This window comes from Podarcis gaigeae (assembly GCF_964106915.1).
Source record: "Podarcis gaigeae genome assembly, chromosome: 3".
NCBI lineage: Eukaryota > Metazoa > Chordata > Lepidosauria > Squamata > Lacertidae > Podarcis > Podarcis gaigeae.
Window position 1 is genome coordinate 68,398,918 of NC_139680.1, and position 22,477 is coordinate 68,421,394.

Below are 22,477 nucleotides of genomic sequence, written 5' to 3' on the forward strand. Positions count from 1 at the left end.
TTTACCTTTACTTCTGTTCTTCTGAGTCACTATTTTTGGCTCAAAAATAAAAATAGGAGAATATTCAGCATTGCCTTAGTTGTGGAACACAGTTACATTTGCTAGAGGTAATAAAACTTCCCAAGTGCAAATTCAGAGGAATGTTATAAAGAATAAGATGTTGACAAGGGTGAGGGGCTCAACTTTTGTATTAACTGGAGCCATTTAAATATCCTATAGATGAAATTTGATGAGCTTATGAGTATTTAGGAGGATTTAATGGACTCAAACCTCCCTTTCTCTCCCTCCTCCCGAAAGCTTCTGTTCTTAAGCCCATTTCTTATTTCATATTTTGGAGGGTTTCAAAGCAGCTAGATTAATTTTGCGCTTCAAAACAATTGTGTTAAAATGCTTAGGAAAAAGAGATTACTTTAAATCATTGCACTAAAACCTGATGAATATTATGCAATATAGCTGATATTTACTATAGAAAGAGGTGTTTATATAGTTATCCCGAAATATTCTCTCTCTCTCTCTCTCTCCATATGAGTTATCTCATTTTATCCCCACAACCACCCTATGAGGTACATTAGACTGAGAGAGTGTAATTGGCCAAGTGAGCTTCATAGAGTTTGGGTGGGAAAAGAGATGAAGTACTTCCTTGGGGTAAAAGTAATTGATTTGGGTCTGCAGATAAATCTCAATCCCTAGAGCCCTACAAGAAAAAAACAAACTCATTCAGTATTTTGCTAAGGCAATTGTTATGTCAGGGTAAGCATTTTGGTTTGCCATATGGAATGATTCATCTGTCTCTTTTCCCCATGCACTGCCAACCCCCCACTCTACCTGAGCCAATTTCAGGAGTCAGGGTGGGGGTGGAGGGAGGAAAAACCTGTAGCACAAGTGGAAGACCTTGCTCAGCACTTCTGCTGATGGGTACAATTGGCTGAATCCTCCTCGTTTTTGAGAGAGGGACAGGAGAGAGGGAGCAAGAACAACTCTTTCTCAGGAAAACTAAGCCCAAATTCAGTCTTGCCACTGTTATGATGTCATGTTTGGCTCCTCTGAGCTAATGAGTTTCACAATATTCATCAATGGAAAGTAGTAAACACTTGAAGCACAAAAATGTTCTTTATCGTGTTTTTAATATTATGTTGGGAGCGACCCAGAGTGGCTGGGGAGGGACAGCCAGATGGGTGCGGTATAAGTATTATTATTATTATTATTATTATTATTATTATTATTATTATTTTCTACCCACATCAGGATCTGTTAAATTTATCCAAGGATGCACAATATTTTTTGGAAGACTTCCATTGACAATGTCATGTGGGCATCACATTTTGAAGGTTATCCATTGCCCAGTGGGCTTAGAGAGTCAAAAATATCTAGTTTTCTGCTGAGCACCATGATTTCCTGTCAGCTTTCTACATCTCTGTACCCCGCCCCCCACAATATGCATCTAAAAGTACATGTGGATATGAGTGACACTCTGTGGAAAGAATCAGACACTAAGGACATACAATACAAAGAAAAATAGCTGTGCCTAGCATTCAGGTAGCACACTAAAGTCATGTTCATTTGATCAGGACACAGGAGCACCTGTCATTCTCTAGAATGTGCCACTTTTTGGAGGTCATTTTATTACTGTACATAGGTAGGCTATGGAGTTGGATGGTGGTATTCTTTATAACAGGGGTAGCTAATGTGGTGCCTTCTAGACGTTGTTGGACTCAAGCCTCATCGTCCTTGACCATTGGCCACAATGGCTGGGGCTGATGGGATTTGTAGTTCATTTGGAGGTCACTCCATTGACTTTTTGCTTGATACTATATGTGTATAAACAAATTAGCTTGATCTCCCTAGTTTGTGTAAACGTGACTTGGGATGGGGAAGGGAAGGAGTAGGAAGGGAAGAAGGCTTGAATCTGTTCCTGTTGAAAATAGAACAGCAACCCAAGAAACAATTGCAGTCATAATAATAACTGCTTACGTGCTTTATTAACAATTAGGCAGTATACAGTTCTGTTAATCCATGCTTAGTCATTTTATAGTATTTTAACTATGCATCAAGCAATATGGTGAGGCAGTTTAGAGAACGACATATGAAGTGCAATATCTGAAATCCAGATTTACTCATTCATTAAACACCTCCATAAAATCTGTGGTAATTCAGTTTAGCTTGGTCAGAGTGGAACTTGGGGTGGTGACATATCATTTTCAATAAATGAACATTTTTCACTGAGTCCATTAAAAGCGAGAGAGAGAGGCAGATTCTCCAACAAACATGCTAGCTTTTTCCAGGACTGCAATTTGTTTGCCATTTTGTGCAAATGTGATAATAGAATCATTTCACCCTTGGTGAACAGGTAAAGACATGCTTATCTGTTTTAAAATCCGGATAGAGGAGTCTTCTGCAAAGGAAAAAAAGGACATTATTATCCCTTTGATCTTTGTCACTTACAGCATTAAATGAAAACCATTTTAAACAGTGGCATTATATTAAATGAATCTAAGTGCGCACGTAGGGCTCAGACTATTGTAAGAGCACGGAGATAAAATCATCCAGGTTGGCTATAAGCCACCCAGTTCCAGCACCTAGTCCCTGCTTTTTAGTAACATGTCCCAACAGTAGCTTCAACAGGGTCATCTCTAGATTATAACCCCTCCTCTGCCCAGCAAAAAAGCCATCAGTGGGTCCCCTTAGCTTACTTTCTAATCACCTCCTAGCCGCTTTGCCTTAAAAATCACCACTCAACTGAGAGGTGTGCTATTTGACCTGAGAGGTCAAATAGAGAGAGTGAAAGCTTTTAGCCTCTCAGGGTGTTTGCTATAGTTGACATTCATTTCCCTGCCATGGACCACTGCTTCTGTATATAGGCAAAATTATTTTCTCCCAGGATAAACACTGAAAGTGCACACAACACTGCATGGGCTGGCCATGTATTGGTGACTGCCCATCAACTGTTTGAGTAGGCAGGCTGAAGCACCCTGTGCAGCTGCAGTTAAAGGCTGCATCCAGGTTCCTCAGCAAGGGTTACTATGAAGGCTCTGAGAAGCAACAACAGCATCTAGCTTCTCTCATGGCAACAGCAAATGTGGCTTTTTCAGGATCTTTGTCTTCATTTTTACCTACTGTGTAGCTTAATAGTAGAACCCATGTTGTTTTGCACACACAGAAACTCCCAAGTTCACTTCCTAGCATCTCCAGGTTTGGGGGGTCAGTTTGGGTGTATGAAGATGATGTGAAAGTTATCTGCCTGAGACCCCGTCGAGACCCACTACCAGTCACAGTAGATGACACTGGCAGCCGCTTACAAATTCCTGCCAGGTGCCCAAGCCAATGCATGCTTACTCAAAAGCAAGTTCTCTTGTGTGAACAGGACACTATGCAGGGGTCACCCAGGCCCCTTGGACTGGCATATTTCTACCCTGTGTTGCTATTGTGCCTATAGAAAGAGTTGTTGGTCCTGCAGTCACCTCACTGACCCTTTCCCCAGCTAGTTCTTATTCTTCTCTTTTGTTTCTCATTCTCTTCAACAACAGTCTCCAAAATGTGGAGCTTTCCCTCTCTGCCCCATCCTCTGAGACATAAAGGCCCCTTCCACGTCCTCTTCTCTGACAGGTGAGTTTCATGGCACAATAAAGGCCCTCGCCAATCAAAGCATCCAGAATTAAGAGGGGAAGCAGGATTCTCGTTCAGAGTTATGGGACTATTACAACCTCCCACATTACTCCTGGTTCATTTGCAATCAGCTTTTTCATTATCTTTCAGCTACACCGGTCCAGAATTATGTTAATTGCCTATTAACTACAGTTGGGTGATTCATTTATTCTTTTAATTTAGAGTATCGATAATGGATCTAACCTCTATTTTGCTTTTAAAACTTTTTGATACTGTCTGTGCTGTCAGTGCAGCGACAGTGAAAACACAATGTCAATACCGTCACTACTCCTCAAGATCATGCAATCTCTCTAGGCAGCATCGCATCCTATATCTTTGGCGTCTCCTTGGACAGCTTTAAGTGGCACTTCGGCAAATTGTAGGAAAAAGTCACCCTACTCCCCCTTTTACTGTTCCTTTATGTTTAAAAATAGGTTTCAGCTGGAGTGTTTTCAGAAATCTTTCTGACTTTTCTTTCAGCCTGTAGCATTCTTATACTTTTCAATATAGAGTGGCTTGGATGGCTCAGACATGGGAACTACAGTCCTTCCCAGAGATGTTTACATAGCTTTTGGAAGCAAATGGGATTTAGAAAAAAGTAACTGTGCTTGGATTATGAGCTCTTCTGTGCCTTTGAAGAAAGGAAAACTGTGCATTCAAAAGGGGGAAAGGCTGTAGCTTAGTGGCAGAGCAGCTGATCTGCATACCAGAAGATCCCAAGATCAATCATCAGGATCTCCAGTTAGGGCTAGGAAGGTCTCCTGCCTACCCTTGGAGAGCGGCTTCCAGCCAATGTAGTAGTTGATACAGAACTAGACGACTTGCTAAATGACAACCTATTTTCCTATGGAAAGATTCCATGGAATGATACGACATTATGACTTGTAAGGGGGGGGGACTGCAATGGGATAGTGGTGTGCAAAACTCATAGGTAGCATTCTGCTTGATTTTTCAAGCCCCAAGCAGCAGCTGACAATTAGAACTCCATTTGTTGGTTGCTTTTGCTCTGCAGTCTAGTGTCATTATTTAGTATACTGTAGTCACTAAGTGCAATGGGGCTTTATTGTATTTGGGTGAGTCAGGATTTACCGTTCTGTTGGGGACAAATGACAAAAATCCTATTTACCTTCCTGACTCACAGTATTTGGGTGAGTCAGGAGTTTCTTGTTACAGGTCTCTTGGGGACAGATGACAAAGATCCTATTTACTTTCCTGACTCATAGCCTTCCAAAACATTGTCAGTTGCTCACTCCAGTTAAAGACTCCAGTTATTTGTAGTGCATTATGGGATATATATAAACAGTTGTTCTTGTGCCACTCTGATTTGGCAGAGAAATCAGACTAAAGATGGTTTGGTGGAAGATTTAGATTATTGTGAGCATACAAATGATTTGGCATTAAATGATATGAGAATACAGAAATCACAAGAATGCATAATGCTCATTTCTGTGGAATAATTCATGAATAGATTCATGAGAAGGTTGGCAGGTTGCAAAATGGCAGCCATAATATTTCAGATCAGGGTTTGTTTACAGAACTGCACTATTCAGGCCTAATTACAACCACAGACACTTTTTTAATTATTTAAATTGTATTTATACTTTCCACCAAACCATCTGGCAGTATTGTAGCCCTTCTATTAATCAGAAACATTGGAAGTGGTGATGACGTACACCTCCACCCTCAACTGGTGTCACCTCCATGGATAGACTTTGTAAATGCCCAGATAGGGCTTTGGAACTTTGCCTCCAGTTATTCAAATAGTCCAGGGATATTTCCAGTGTGGTATATGAACATAGGAGCCAACTCCTAGGGGCTGAGGGGTCTTCAGCTCCCCCATAAGATATTTGAGCCCCCACCCAAGTTGATGGGCATTGCCATTCAAATGATGTATGTGTACTGCCTCATGTGATCTGTTATGTGGGTTGGGGCTTACCTCCCCCTCCCCCAATACTTTTTGTTCAGGTTGGCACCCCTGTATGTGAACAAATTCTGGAAGCCAATAAGATATAAATGCTTATGCTCGTGGTAGTTAGCATGACAATATGCTGGTGTTGCCAGGGTCTCATTCTAATATTGCCTTTTAAAATTGTGCTGAGAGTTTTCTGAAGTATCTGTGGTGAATGCAAACCAGTTGGCATCATATTTAATTGTGCCCAAGTAAGCCACGGATAACAGATTAGCATTTTGCCTCCACATTGCATTTGCTTTGTATTGGTAAAAATGGCTATGCAGGACAGTGAGGAATTGAGACTGCAAATCTAAATGCCACTCACCAAGGAGTGAATTCAGTACCTTGCATCCTGAATTGACCTTCTGCAAACAATAGGTTGCCTTCTAGTCACAGAAGAAACTCTGGTCCAGTGTAGGCTCTCATTAGCTGAAAGGGTGGAGGCAATTTTCACTTGTTCCCCTAAGCTCCCCTCCTGCACTGCCTTCCCCACTGTTCTAGAAGGTTCTTCTTCAACTGCCTAGACCAGATTTTTAAATAATGCTGGGGGTTGTAGGACGAATGAGTAAAAATCAACTTCCCATTCTCCTTTGGCCAGAGGGAACATCCCATCAGAGGAGTTCCACTGACACAAACTTAGAAGCCTAGTGGATTTACTTCCAAGCATAGTTCCTAAGAATTGCACTGTACATCATATGCCAATTCCATGTAAAAATTCTGCATGAATGTAACATAGCAATCAGATCATACATTGTGGAAAGGTGATGAAGTATTATTAGGTGATGTGCGACACTGAGTAATGTATTGGGGGTTTTTTTGGTTTTTAAAATTTATATTTATTTGTTTTATTTTAAAATCTTTAAGATAATATTTTAGTTTCCTGTTAATTATGTTGCTTTGAATGTATTCTTTGTATCTGACTTTCTGTAGTGTTTTATTCTGGATGGTTTTAGTTGATGTTTTAACATGTTGCAAACAGCTTTGAGGTATTTTCTTAAAAATATAAAGTGGTATAAAAATGAAATGAATAATGATGATGGTGCTAATGATGATGTGGGGATTTCTTCTTTCAGCCTTTTAGTATCACTTCATTCTGTATACTGATGGAGGCCCTCCTGTCTCTCCCCATTTGGCCCATGAGTTTGCAAAGCCCTGTGTGTTGAGCTTTGCAAGCGCCAATGATCAGCTGACCGCTAAGGCTTGCCAGGAGCCTGTGCCTTTGCCCACAGGACTTTGTTTCAAACTATGCAGGCATATATGGCTCACCTGATTTCATTGTGACATTGTGACATCAGGTGATTGATTACCTGTCAGAATTGGCCCACCGGGATGGGGGAGATCAGGATCTGGCCTGTGGCATAACAATGGTCAATATCTATTTAATCATTTCTTTAAATAATTTCTATTGTGCTTTTCTACACTAGAGTGTACTCAAAGCAAGTTTACAGTAAAACAACAGATAACAAAACTCAAAATTATAAAAATGAAGCAAACCTATTGACTGACTTTGATGAACTAGAGGCCACCTTAGCCCATTAAAGCTTATGTCGCAATACATTGGTTGATCTTTAAGGTGCCACAAAACTCATTGTTGTTGACACGGTGAACACACTTTTCATATTTTCCATGGAACATTTTAAATATTTTAATTAAGATTTATTTCCTTCATTGTGTTTTGTAACTAGCAAAGATAATTAGAGAAAATATGACTCTCTGTCTATTTCCAAAATTATTGTAAGCTGCAGGCACATCTTATTAGACAGTATAGAAGAAAACACTGATAAAAGCGGAAGACTGGTGTTTTGGCTTTATAGCATACTTAGGTCACCCTCTGCTGGACAACAAATGAATAGCCATGGATTTTCTGCAAAATATTTCTCCCCTCCCTTAAACTTGTTGGTATAGTTTTAGGGACTCCTTGGCACTTTCTGAATATCCAGGCATTTGTTCTTGGCTTAAGTGCTGATAATGTTGCCTAGATTAAAAATATAGGAACACAGTATTTGAAAATATTTGTGATTGGTTTGCCAAGCAGTGAAACAACATCCACTGTGGCTCAAGTAAGCTCTTTATGGGGGTCAGAGCCTTTAATAAAACAAGGGTATAACAGAACAGTAGCAAAGGAAAAGTAGGATGTATTTGGAAGAGAAAACATAAACTCAAGCATTTTTTTAAAAAAGAGAGAGTTGTGTTCTTGTTCATTAAATATTTGCAAGCTGGCAAGACAGGTTTTGAAAGCTATATCCAATAAATGTGATACAAGCATAAATAGCTCAAATCTACATCTCAGAATAGCTGGCTGGGCTTCATAACCTCTATGTATAACACAACTTAAGTTGGCAATATGGAAACACATGGGCAAGATGTCCAAATTTAGGCTTAGAGAATTTTCTTGCTAGCCTGCATATCCCCCTGCTAAACCTCTTCTTTCCTGAGAGAAGCAGGTCTCTGGCAGATGTTTATTGTGGGTTTTCAAACATGAAATTCCTTGTCTATTTAGCTCCAGGGATTTTTATTTTTATTTTGCTCTGATTAACCTTCTGGACTTTTTAAAGGCATTATTTTCCAGGGCCAGCCCTACCATTAGGCAGAGTGAGGTGGTAATCTCAGGCAGCTAGTTGTGGATGTCATGAAAAAGCTGTAAATTGTAAGTTATTAAATTTAATATGATTGCGCTTTTCCTCCCAGGCAGAGGCATTTGTTATACGTTCTGCTTCAGGTGCCAAAAATAACTTGGTCAGCCCTGGGTACAATACAACTGACTGGTGGGGTAGTGATTTGCTCGTCTGCCTCAGATGGCAAAATGCTGGGCCTGTTTGTTTCTTATTTGTATTTATGGAAGGAGGGAAGGATTGAGATGCATCTTGCTGGGCATATCCAAGAAGGAATGAGCTGAAGGGAGATGATAGTATATTTGAGTTGTATATACTTTGATACATATAAGGAAATTGATTAAAAAACTGAATCGCTCTCTCTTTGTACAATTATTTTCCATTCTGGAGAGAATGACCACTGGAGCTACACACAATGGGCATAGCATGCAAATTTAATGCCACCTACCATGACTGACTAACAGCTTTGGCATAGATTAATGTCTCCCATAAAATTCACCCTCTCCAGTTCATGTTTTTTGTATAAGGTAACATGCTTTAGTCACAGTTTGAATGCAAAGAATTGAATCTGGCCCAGGGACACCATACGGTGGTGTAATTCATATATTGAAGCAATTCAAAGAAAGTGCAATTTATGTAATTCTAGTCTCCCTGAAGGAAAAGTTCAGTGGGATTGACTAGAAAATTAAGTTTCAAATAGGCTTCTTGGTCCATCCTATATAGCATATATGCACACTCGCTGCAGAATGATTAAAAGCATTGCAAAGGTTATAATCCTAAATTCAGACACAAATACATCAGCTGGAAGTCAGTTCTGTTGCAATCAGGCAGGCTTAACATCTGAGAAATGAGCCATTTGTATCGAGGCAACTGTATTTCTTCAGGAGCCTATTTATCTCTAGCTAAGTATTTTCAAAAGGAAGAAGACCTCTGGAATTGTTCAAGAGGCATAAATCCAAGATGGTTCATCCTGCTGTCTACCGTCTTTATTCCTTAGCTCTGTTGCATGCTGTGATTAACAGAAGGAAGCAATAGAGTTGTACATAGCTTTTCTTCTTCCTTAATCCTAAACACTTCCTTGGATTTCAGTGGAAACTTTTCCTGTGTGACTTTAGAATTGGCATCTCAGTTTCATACTTGCTATGAACCCTGTTCAACATGCACCATTGGTGAAAAGAGATTTAGACATTATAGAGGAATGTTGTCAGTGAAATTCACAGTAATTTGCACATTCAGCTGGCAGTAGATATGTAAAACATCCCAACTGGAATTTGCACCAGCTATGTGCAGTTTTACAGCCTGTGGAAGTGCCTTGCACAAGTTCGCCTTTTTGTGAGTGGTATTAAACTAAATAATTGTTCTAGTAAGGAATAACATGACTGCAACAAGACTTGCCCCCTCTTCCGCTGGCATGTACCCCCACCACCCCAAAATCTGATCCAGAGGGTTGGGGTAGCTCCAGAAGAGATTTAGAGCATGTGCAGAGGGAGGAGAGGAATAATGTTGCATTGCACAAGGAGAAATCCTTGCACCGACGGAACGATTTGCTTAGCTTTAGTGCTACATTGAATGCGACCCTATATTTTCGATAAGTTGGTGTTTGACAAAAGCAGAAGTTATTGCACTGATGAAAGGTTGTACTTCTTTGTTCATTCATTCTATCTTTCCTAAAATATTTGCATGCTGCCCAGGGTGACTAGTGGACATTCAATAATAAAATAATTACAAATAAAACATGAATGAACTTTATTACGGTCTCAGACCAGGATTAAAAAAGCATATAGATAAAATAGCAGTTAGGATTTTTTAACCGATAAGGCATAGGATAAAACATCTGGATAAAATACAAGATTAGGCACGGATAGTGGATGGATAAAAAACTGATAATTAAAACAAATAAGAACTAAAAACAAACAAGGACACGCAGTTAAAACAACTGTAAGAGCAAAAGAACTAAAAGACTCGCACTTAAAACAACTATAAGAGGCTGATTGCCAAATAAAACATATTTAGAACATCCAAAGTCAAAAACCTGTGATAGATGGACTATGACTATTTTGACATTAAAACTAAGTTAGTCCAGCAATCCTGAAATAAATAATATTAGGAGAGTTTTGTCTCCTTTTTCCCCTGGCTTTTTTTTAAAAAAGGTGTGAATTCATATGAGCCTAAATTAAAGACAAGATCCACAGAAAGCCCTGTGCATTATCTCCGATTCCCCTAGAGAAACAGCCAGTTCTTTTACTTGTTGTTCAGATGTTCTTGCTGCTGTCTTTTCAAAGGCTTCGGTTTCTTTTGAACTTATCAGGCTCTTGGCTAAAAAATGCCAGCGCTCTCTCTCCCCACCCTCCCCACCCGCCTTAATGAACAGCAAAGAGTAGCAAAATAGGAAACTTTGAATTAAAGACTCTAAAAGCTGGAGAAGTAACTGATAATATCCAGTCCTTTTAGTTTAAGCTCCAAAAAAAGACAGTGGGAAATGTAAGAATTTAGTAGAAGGTAATGTTGCTGTGCAGTAGCAGCTGTTTCCTAAAATGAAGGTGGGGGGGAATCAAATGTGTTGATGCATGCAGTAACATTTAAATGTTCCAGCCGTGTAGACTGGGGTCCAGCTGATGAGAATCAGGAGAGCGGTTTCCAGTTGCACGCGAAAGATCAACATCCATGGGGCTGGATCATTTAAATATTACTCCAATGGCACTGAAGCAACTCATAGAAAATGGGCCTCCAAACTTCTATTACAGAAGCTGCTTCTCTGGAAGGGGACAATAATGTATGGAAATTGACAATATGTGGCTATTTATTTAATCAATTACTACCAATCAGAAGCTCCATCTGAAGCTGATATAGTTAAGTTGCAAATATTAGAGGTCACTGGTGTAAGCTTAGAGCAGAATCTTCTCCCCATTCCCTTCTGCCCTGGCTGGCATGCACAGGCAAGGCTTAGGAACTGGTAGTTTCAACCTGAGGGCTGCATTCCTTACGAAAAAATCTCCTGGGGCCGGAGGCAAAAGAGGGCAGATCAATGGGTGCAACTTTTACCTTTGTACCATTGGCTATATTCCAGCCACAAAAGGTGTTTACTTACTCCCACCCTCATTTCTCTCCACCAAGGGAGGCAAAAAGCATTACCACAGTTTAAAGGCACATTGCAGCCTGGCAAGAGTATTTGAGGATGGCTGGCCCAGGATGAAGAGTGTGGTCTAGAGAGTTGGGTGGAGGCAGCCTGAGGAAAGGCCCAAGTGCTGGGAAGAAAGGCATGGAGGGCCCACTTCTCCTATTGGCCCAGTAGAATACCAGTTCCATCCTCTAATTATCTTTATACGTACAGGAGCCCCAATGTCTGTATGGAACTCTCCTGCCTACAGATACTTTTCCCTCCAGTGACGGGAACAAACAAATTCTTTACACCCTTTCTGTGCGATCAAATAGGTTGGGATTTACAGGTTTCAGTGTTGCAGTATAATGGGCACATCATTCCTTTTAAGTTCTCCCATTAGTAACTGGTTCCACACAAAGTCAGGAATCTCAAAGAACAGCATAATATATGTGGTGATCTGATTATTGGCCTGGCCAAAATAATAAATAAATAAATAAATGAATGAATGAATGAATGTAGTTTTCTGGCTGAATATGTTAGAAGAAGCAATGAAGTAACTCAAATGTAGTTAAGCGCTAAGACCTGGGCTGAATTTGCTTTTCCCCCGGTAACATTTTGCTGGAAACGACATGGCTCAATGAAATCAAATCTCTCTGTTTGCCAACTAGTCTGCCAAATTTCATTCAAGTCCAAACATTCATAGTTCATTTACATTTTTTTTAAAGCTCTTTAATCAAGGTAATATTTACTTCATCATTATGCCTGAAATCAAGACAGGATGTTCATCATGGTATTTGGATCTAAACGTTCTTTCACCATTGTTTCCACTTTAATCTACAGGAGTCTGCTACAGCTAACAAAACAGATATGAAAGCAGCATCTTTGGACCTTGAAACTAGAAATGATGGTATGGAAATATTAATTGCTCCTGTTGAATAATCACATGTGATCTGAAACACTGGTGTGGGTGAATGGAACCTCTGCTTGTACTTTAAGTCTGTATAGATCCATTTCCCAAGTGATGATGATGATGATTTTGAGCTTGACTCTGATCCTAAAATCAATAGGACATCTGTCTAAGTAAAGCTTGGGATGCTACAACATTAGAGAACTTCTCTGAAGGTACTTGAGAAGAGGTTGGCTATACCCCTTTCTGAGATGGCTTAGATCTGAAAAGCCCATCTCAAATGAGTCAGACCCACTGGTGTCCATCTAGCTCAGCAAATTCTGCACTGACAGTGACTCTCCAGAATATCAGATAGGAAATCTCTCCCAGTCCTGCCTGCAGATGCCAGGGATTGAACCTGTGATCTTTTGCATGCAAGCAGATGCTCTACCTCTGCCTTTCCCCCAAAGATGTTTTCTTTCTTCCTCTTGCAGCAGCTTAGCACCAACACTTAAGAATCATGAACTCATTCCTAGGACTGCCAAGCCAAATGTAGTTAAATGATTACTGGACCCAAGGCAAAAGGGGGTTGGCATTAGGCTGGTGTGGGTGAATTAAGGGATTTCTTGCATTTTTGTAAGCAGCTAGCTATTCTGTAAAGAGATGTTGTTATTAAATGTGTGTTTCACTGTAGGTTTCCAATGCAGGATCTTGAGAACATGCAGAGCCTTATGCTTTCCAAGCAAATATAATCTTTAACTCCATTTTATTGTTTATCAGAACCAGCTTATGGCTTTGTCTCAGAACAATTCTGAAAACACAATTCAAAGCTTTGAATGGTTAATGCACAGTGGACTGAAGCATCCCATGTCTGAAGAATGCAGGGTAAGAAGTGCTCAGAGTATAGCTATTCTCTTCAGTCAGGGCTCTACAGACATATTCAGATCTACCACATAGGAACAAATATTGTTTGAAAGCATCAATACTTTACAAAGGAGGCATCTGGCAGCATTAACACCGATTGTAAGACCCTAAAACTTTAGGAGTCACACTATATCAGCAGATAAAAAGGTAAAGGTACCCCTGCCCGTTCGGGCCAGTCTTGACAGACTCTAGGGTTGTGCGCTCATCTCACTCTAGAGGCTGGGAGCCAGCGCTGTCCGCAGACACTTCCGGGTCACGTGGCCAGCGTGACAAAGCTGCTCTGGCGAACCGGCACCAGCACAGCACACGGAAACACCGTTTACCTTCCCTCTATAAAGCGGTACCTATTTATCTACTTGCACTTAAGGGTGCTTTCAAACTGCTAGGTGGGCAGGAGCTGGGACTGAACAACGGGAGCTCACCCCGCCGCGGGGATTCGAACCGCCGACCATGCGATTGGCAAGTCCTAGGCGCTGAGGTTTTACCCACAGCGCCACCCGCGTCCCTTATATCAGCAGATACAACCTTTCTATTACCATACCACTATAGAAGAATACAATTTTGAATTCATACACTATACTGCTATGCCAGTCCCCACTTGAGATCTTCATTCTTCCCAAAAAAAATCTTAGTGTTTCCAGAGCACTTAGCTATTTGTTTGCCAAATAGCATTGTCTCATTCTTTGATTAATATTATTGTTCCGAAGAAACATATAATATGGGAAACTGTAATTGTTTTCATAGAATGATTCACTTCTCTGTGCAGAAATTATGTTGTGTCCTATTGGTAACTGTGTGCATCACATCCTTCAAACACCAGAAGGATATTGTCTCTGTAGTAACTGCATGATTGTTGTTAATTGCTGTTTTCCTGCAGTTACAACTATAGCAATTGCAATTGCTTAACGTGCAAAAGCATTACTGGGGAAGAATGCAGTTTACATTTATCTTCATTAATAGAATCCAGTATTTGGAAATGAGGAGCAACCATCATGCTGTGTTCATTTGTTCCTTTGGGGCGTATGAACATCTGCTTACTATGCTGTCCTATAGAGACAATTATTCCACCATCACAATTTCCATGATGTTATGTGGCAGAAAAATGCAGCACGTAAGATGTTTGAAGTTATTTAATCTTTCCATTCTTCGAGGAAGAAGCCTGGTACCCAGAATTCAGTTATGGCTTCAGAAGGAACAATTGTCTCTGTGTGCCTAATTGACTACTTTTAACATGCTTCTGAAAGGTATGAATAGGATAACATACAATACGTAAAGATAATAGCAGAGAATATCAGGGGTCTCAAAGTTCACTTAAATAAAGGTAGTCAGAATTTAGAACTGTTAAATGCCAAGTTTCAATTAAATGTATAAAATCACTGTGTTTGAAAACTGGGGAAACATGTCCCCACCTAGTTCCATATTTTTCTCCTTTCGTATCATTCACTTTTCTCTAAATGATGTAATATCATTGAGGTTCTGCTGCATTCACACTGGATGGGGAACCTCAGCTCAGACGAGCATAGACTAGCATCTAGTGCAACCTTTGCCAACCTGGTATCCACCAGAAGTTTGGACTGTAATTCCCATTATGGGAGTTGTAGTCCAAAACATCTGGAGGGCACCATACTGACAAAGGCTGATAAAGTTAATCCCTATAAAATATATAACAATCAGCTCAAAAGGTCAATAGGAGAGTTAAGTAAGTGTGTTTTTCTCTGCTTCTTAAGCATGATCCACCCAACTGTAAGCTTTCTTAAGGGTTCAATCATATGCATAGTTAACTAGGAATAAATCCCATTTAATATAGTTTGTGTCCTGAACCTCGGCATACTCGGAGGTCAGTCCTGATGGTGCACATAGTCCCAAGGGTAACATTACAGAGTAGCCAGATGGTCCAAATGGTCAAATACCAGTCTAAGTCCAATACAACGAGCAAGGTCTGAAGTCAATCCATAAGGTCAGGTTCCAGCCTCTGCAGAAGATCCAGGGGAGGTTGAAGCACTTGGGATCAGCCCCAAAGTCACAATCTAGGGGCATTCCCAAAGCACCCAAGCTGTGGTCTATCAACAGAGAAAGTTGAACAAACAGTGTCTCTGCCTTGCTTCCCTTCTATCCTTCCCAGTCTTGATTGATGCACCTGAGCTTACTGCAACTGAGCAGCTGTGTCTCTCCACTTGACAAAAGCATGTGATCCTCAACAACCCTGAGTTTAATCCAGCTGAGTGACCACAACCTCCTTTCAGACTTAACAAGTCCCATGATCTCCACCTGGTCCACTACTGAGCTGGGCTGTCTTCCCTTGCCTGCCTCAGTCTCCTGGAGTGCACTTCCCGTAGTTCCCAATGCTTCAGAAGCCTGCCCTGTTCACAGATATGGGGGCATCTCTGGTTCTGGTGATGTGTCCCCTTCCCCTGGCTCCCATGAACTATCAGCTGCCCCTACAACGTCCTCCGAAGTTCCGTAAGTATCCCCTAAGTCCCCAACTTCCCCTTCCCTATCTACAGCTTGTCCCAGTGTGTACCAGTTGTGGCTACACCCCTCGCTGGCATCCTCCCTCCCCTTCCTTGGTGTCCTGCCAGGAACATACAAGAGTGTGCTAACTTCAGTGCCTCTTAAAAGTGATTAAACTTGGATGTGTCCTGCCCAGTAAGTGAGAGTTCTGCACCTGCTTAACTCTCCCACAGAAATCCATGGGACTTAGAAGTATTTAGCTGTGCCTGGATTGCACCCCAAATTCTTCATTGCATCTAGAGTCCATGGATGAGTAGACATGGTATTAACACTAGGATGTAAGTACCGGTATATTATATAGTTTTCTGCTTTAATATTGTAAACCTGCTCAAACACCTCATGTCATTCTAAACATGGGGAAGAATAACTGAAGCACATGCGAATCTTACTAAGTGCTTCAGAAAGGCCAATATTAACTGTAGCAGTTCTTAATGATATTCTTAAAACCTTGCTGTCTCACTGCAGATATCTCATACATAACCTTATGAAAACAAGACAGTCGGACTTAGTCATAGTTGATAATTAATGTGCAATGGTATCCAGCCAGGATTAATTTCGTGCTAGAATAAAACATATGGAACAATGCTTAAGCTTACATCAAAGTCAAATACTGAATACATCAGGATACATTATCTCTTCGCTTTCTGGAGTATATTATGTTCTATTAAGATCTGATGTGTGCTGAATTTATGCCCACGCTTCCCTGAGAATTTGTGGCGGCTCACAAATGTGTTCCCCAGCGCCTTTCTCTGTAGCATCTTTACAATTCTGCTTCTCGTTCTTCACATGAAGATTAAAACACTCATTATCTGTCTGAGAAATCAGACCAGGAGTAGATGTTAAATAATAGTTTTTAAATCCTTATAAGAAGACACCTAGAATATTACCGACAGGAGAAGCCTTCAAAGCAGCGAATTTAAAAATTCAAACTATTATTCCATGCTGATTTGGACAACAAAGAATTTACTGGGATTTTAATTCAGCTGTATGTGTGCGCTTTTTGAAGCTGTTCCTTGAAGTAAATACAACCTCAGCCATTATAAAATATTCAAAGCCCTCATACATATCAAATAGACGGAGGTACAGTTACTAGGGCAATCTCTTACATATCAGTTAAGCAAATAACTGGGCTCAAAAGTTTCCTAATTCTAGAGTAGGTCACTTACAGCAACTCGCACTTTTATGGATCATTTCATCAAGTGGATTTGGTCTTACTGTGGTCAGTTTAAGAATTTAGGTTCTACTTAGTATGCAGAGTGTGTGCAGCCTATTTGTTGTGAGCAGTACCAAACTACAGCAAAGCATGCTGACCAAACTCTACCTGCTAGAAATCCTGTTCCAGCTGGATTTTTCTGATGACCATTTCTCAAATGAGCTTGGCGGGAAATGGAGGTGGAGGGGTTGCACCCTTAAGAGTTAAAAACAGTGTATAAAGCTGCATAAAAACACTATGTTGGAACCATAGTGACAAAGAAAGAAGTTACAAGGGACACAAAGAGAAGTATTATATGCCAGCAGCCAGATTAGCAGTGAGGGAAATAGCACAGAATTTCTAGGGAATTGGAAGGAATAGCTACCATTGCTGGTTTGTTTGAGAAGTCCCACCAGAACTTTGGCAACTTCCACCCCAACATCAAGTTGAGCCTAGACTAGTTCATGTAGAAGGTGTATGTTCTTGTCACTACTATACAATTGCATAATTGACATAGAATCATAGAACATATAGACACTATCTTATATTGGAAACCTAATGACCCCTACATATATCTATGTGCTTCCAGCTTCCACCCAGGACTCACCACAAAATCTATTGTCTATAGCTAAGCCCTGCTATACAACCACATCTGCTTTAGTTTTGCTTGTAGTTTTGGACTACAACTTTCAACAGCTCTAGAGAGCAAGGCCAGTGGCAGGGCTGATGGGAGTTGTAGCTCACAACATCTAGAGTGCATAACATTGCTTACACTTGCATTAGAGAAGTTTTTACTCACAATTTAAGGTTTTACACCAGACTTTCCTAAGTCTACAGAACCCACCCACACAATGAAGTGATAAAGCAGAGTTACGAGTTCAGATTGATACCCGTGAATAGTTTAGTAATGACAGACCCAGAAATGAAAGAGACACAACAGCACTTGTTGCCAAATACATCATCAAGGATTTACAACCAGGCAATAATACTTCTCTCTTTCAGACTGTGGGTGGTAGGCCTGTTATTGCTTACAGACACACCCCATCTAAAACATCTACCATTCCTCAATAACAGAGACATGTGTACAAGGACCAGACTTTGCAACAAACCCAGATGCCAACCCTTCCATTGTGTCAGATTATTGGTCCATCTCGAACAGTCCATCTAGAACACTGATTGGCAGCCACTGTCCAGAATTTTTGATTTGAGTATAAATAAAGACAATATTTCCCTTTCCAACTACAGAAGTTAACTCAGCAGTGCCAAGTTGATTTATCACTCGTAACTCTTATTGTAAAGAGTCACTGTAGTTATTTTACATAAATTCTAGGTCTCATTCAATTGTCAGTATTTGTACATTTTGCATGTTATTTCCCTCTGACCTTACTGTTTACAAACTCCTATGAAACATTGTGTATCTTATGAACTGGACTCTAGTCAATGAAAATGTGTGCCATAATAAGATCTGTTAGTATTTAAGGACCAACAAAACTTTTCATTGTTTTTGCTGCAACAAACTTAACATAGCTATTGCTCTGAAAATTCTTACAAAAATGATTCCTTTGAGAGTTCACAAGCAATCAAGAAGTAAATGTGATGCATTAACTGAATGCATGGACAAGGTCACGCCAATTTTCTCTTTAATTGCAACATGTTAAAACCAAATTGCTTCTAGGAACAATGTTAAGATACTCCTTTCAGTTGCTGTGATCTCCTGCCACAATGTGATTATTTGGGATGCTTTAAAATGGTTAAAATATGTTTGCATTTAAGAAGATCCAAAAATAACTCTGTGAACAGAAAAACACTCTTCTAACTAGTGCAATCAAATATTCTAGAGCGAATTACTGCTTTTTTAGAATTTTACAGCAAAGAGATTTCACTTAGGGAAGTTTTTAACGTTTGATGTTTTATTATGTTTTTATATGTGCTGGAAACTGCCCAGAGTAGCTAGGGAAACCCAGCCAAATGGGTGGGGTATACAACAACAACAGTAATAGTAACAACAACAACAACAACAACAACATGATGTAGCAGCAATAGTCCTGTTGACAGATCTTAACCACTTACAGCAAAGTGGTTGAAGCAAATAATATTACTTCAAAGTAAACACTCTACTGCATCATGGCAGTACTGCACCCTCGTCTGAATCTGTCACATTGATCTGAACTGTAGGAACCCAACAATTCTCCCCCCCCCCTTCTTTCAAGAGCTAAAAAATGGAATCTCCAATTTCCCCGGCAGTATGCACATGCATCCTTTCCTGCCATGCAGCAGCACAGTGATGCTGGAACAAGGCTATTTAAAACAAACAAACAAACAAACAAACAAACTTCCACCAATACTGTACAGGCTGCAACACTGCTGTAAATTCATGCACAGTGTAGCATCACTCGTGCTGAGTATGGATAAAGATCTACGGTAGTGTACAAGCAAAACAACTGAGCTAGAAATCAGCAATTCTCTGGTTCAAACCTTCAATGGAGAAATCACTAGTAATTATTACTGTTGTTGTTGTTAATACCCCACCCATCTGGCTGGGTTTCCCTAGCCACTCAGGGCAGCTCCCAACAGATTAAAAACAGAATAAAACATCAAACATTAAAAACTTCCCTAAACAGGGCTGCCTTCAGATGTCTTCTAAAGCAGTGTTTCCCAACCTTGTGCCTCCAGATGTTTTTGGCCTACAACTCCCATCATCCCTGACCACTGGTCTTGCTAGCTAGGGATGATGGGAGTTGTAGGCCAAAAACATCTGGAGGCACAAGGTTGGGAAACACTGTTCTAAAGGTCAGATAGTTGTTTATTTCCTTGACATCTGATCGGAGGGTGTTCCACAGGGTGGGTCCCACCACCGAGAAGGGCCTCTGCCTGGTTCCCTGTAACCTCACAACTCACAATGAGGGAACCACTTTAGGCAAGCCATTTTTTCTTTTAGAACTTGTCTGGCCTTTTCCTGAATCCAATTGTGTTGCTATATATGAATAAAATTTGGTTCAGTTTGCATTTCAATGCAACCCTACCTAATTCACTCTTCCCGAAACAATACATAAACCAAAATGCAGCCATTAGTCAAACTTTGCAGTTCTCTGAATCTTGCAATGCAGTTCTCCAACAACAACAAAAATGGTTCAAAATGCATAGCAACAGGGGAAGGTATGCATATGAATGCATAGGTTAGAGGCATCTTGCTTCAGGCCTTCTTTCAGTCCGGCCTAGAAAACCCTAGCACTCTGGAAGTAACTGCTCTCTCTTCATGTCCTAGAGCAGCTGCAGCAAATATGATGCCCTCCAGATGTTTCTGGACTCTAACTCCCATAGGCCCAGCCAGAATGAATGGTGAGGGATGATGGGAGTTGGAGTCCAGCAACTTATGGAGGACACAATGTTGGCTACCTCTGTGCTAAAGAAAACACAAAAACAGGACTAGGACTAGTTGTTGCATCTATAGTACGAGTGTCCTTCCTTTTATGTTTGTTAAAAGTTGTGGTCCACCTTCTTCTGAATGTTTTTAAACTGCCTTAATCATTGGTCTCTCTAGCTAAGTAACGACTCCTCTAGCACCAGCTCTCTGGGTCTCAGGATGGGTGTGTTCTGTTTTGTTCTGAAAACCCGAATGTAGCCACTGAAGCTGCAATCAGAAGTAGAAGTCTAGGACAGGAGGAGTGGCCCCTCCATGCCATTTTTTCTACTGGTAAAAAGTAGGGAAAGGACACACCCAGTAATTTTTGCCTCCAGTGAAGTAAAATAAATAAACAAACATACTTGCATATTTTCATTTGTGGGAATGAAAACAACTTAGGGAGTGATTTTCACTGGAAGAACTGAGGGGGAAGAGTGAAGAAGTTTCTCTACAGCTTCCCTGTAGCCATTGCCCTTCAAGTTCAGTGGCCACACTGTATAAAGAAAAGAAATATAAAACTGTCTAAAGTCCTCCCCCCAGCAGATGTTTCTCTGTCTTGCTGTCCAAGATCTATTACACTGCAGATGCAGATGGACTGAACCTAGGAACCATGTGCTCCTTCCCATTATATTTTTGTGGCTTTATGTTAGGTAGCTGTGGGAGCTTGAATTACTTATTTCTATGACCTTTCTTGATCTCTGGCTATATGTGGAACACATCAGGGGGAATGTGAACAAATGGCCCACTTACATTTTAATGAATTGACCTCTATTTATTTTTTTAAAACCACATGGTAATGATAATGGACCAAGAAAATGATTTGGGTTTTGCATGCATGGAAAATCAGTGTAAACAACATTCTTTTGGTGTGTATTTTCCTCTGTTTAATACACAGAAGCCCTTTTGTGCACCAAAGTTCATAGTTTCAGGAATTTAAAAGCCTCCAATATAAAGATGTTTTGTAATATTTTTATCTGGACATGACTATGACCAACAGTTGCCTTAAGTTTCAAGTGCCCAAAATGACATTTACCACTTATAATGTGAAGTGTGTTCTTTGTTAAGTCTCTAAAAAAAATGTATTCCTGGTTAACAGGATACTTACAACTTTTAGGCTCCTATCCTATACACTTAGGAATGTGTCAAACTCAGCTCAACTGAACTTACTTCAGAGTAGGTTCGAGATAAATATGATTCTCTGTACAAGATAATTACAGTAAGGCAGGCAATGTTGAAGTTTATCATTCCTGTTCTTTCATAACCAAGAACATTCAGAATGCAAAGTACAGATGATGCGCTACAAAAAAGGGAAGGTTTGCTTTTAAATGCACCAGTCCTAATTTAACAGCGAGGAGAACATTACAGAAGCAAAACAAAAACCTTACCCTTTCATCAAATTAATCATTAACTGCTAAAATAATGTGTTTGGCCAGATGGCAGTATCTCAATGGCATAAATTTGGAACAGTATTTTTAGAACCACAGTTTTCAAACTCCCATGGTGTTGAGTCATCCATCTTATTGACTGAACTTCCTCCATATACCTACTTGGGACTCTTAAATAGATGCATCAAAGTGAAAACGGACCCAGGTTCCACTGGGGGACAAGCTCATACCTCCACTGTATTTCTCAGAAATGCTGAGCTGCAGCCTTTACTCTAATAAAACAAGGATGTAGGATATAGCCTTCCTATGAGAAGACAAATGGTCTTGGTATACCACTTCTGACAGAGGCCAGTTCTGTTTCTTCCAAAGAATTGTAAAAACAGTCTTTTGCCCACCATCCCCTGAATTGTGCTCCAAAGACCTTAAAGCAGAGATGAGTAACATGTGACCCTCTAGATGTTGCTCCCACCAACTCCAGCCAGCCTGGCTAACAGTAAAAGATGAAAGGAATTGTAGTACGGAACATCTGAAGGAACACAAGTCCTCCATCCCTGTCTTAGAGCACGTCAAAGATCTACAGGACCTTGTTCATTCTTTTCCTTTGGCTCTTGGTCACCCACTGACTAAAAACAGAAATGAGGTATGCCAGGGAGAAGCATAATATTACATCTTTGTTTTCAGTGGAGGAGTTTTAGCTAGTGCTAATCCAGCAAACTAACAACTATTTTAGTGCATTTCACTGATTGTGATTGCCCTTTTTAACACCTTAGAACTTCATTGTATGAGACAGAAAAGCAAGCCTGTACTGTTATCCATCTGCTTGTCTGGTAGCAACAACCTTTTGTCAGTAAACAGTGGCAACCTCTGTATT

The 22,477-nt window shown here is 40.3% G+C and overlaps 2 long non-coding RNA genes across 4 annotated transcripts; one reads left to right on the top strand and one right to left on the bottom strand.

The window, feature by feature from the left end:
• Positions 1-1,940: 1,940 nt before the first annotated feature.
• On the bottom strand, positions 1,941-4,442 carry LOC310841657. Its single transcript, XR_014562662.1, has 2 exons — positions 4,350-4,442; positions 1,941-2,392 (listed from the first exon to the last, which is right to left on the bottom strand). It is a non-coding gene; the product is annotated as an uncharacterized lncRNA (long non-coding RNA).
• On the top strand, positions 2,408-18,154 carry LOC310841616. Of its 3 annotated transcripts, XR_014562612.1 has the most exons (7): positions 2,408-3,607; positions 8,598-8,732; positions 12,146-12,212; positions 12,972-13,076; positions 14,271-14,359; positions 15,800-15,904; positions 16,092-18,154. It is a non-coding gene; the product is annotated as an uncharacterized lncRNA (long non-coding RNA). The 3 variants fall into 3 exon arrangements; XR_014562613.1 differs by lacking the exons at positions 2,408-3,607; positions 12,972-13,076 and having other exon boundaries at positions 6,391-8,732; positions 14,267-14,359; XR_014562614.1 differs by lacking the exons at positions 2,408-3,607; positions 12,972-13,076 and having other exon boundaries at positions 6,391-8,732.
• The last annotated feature ends 4,323 nt before the right edge of the window (positions 18,155-22,477 follow it).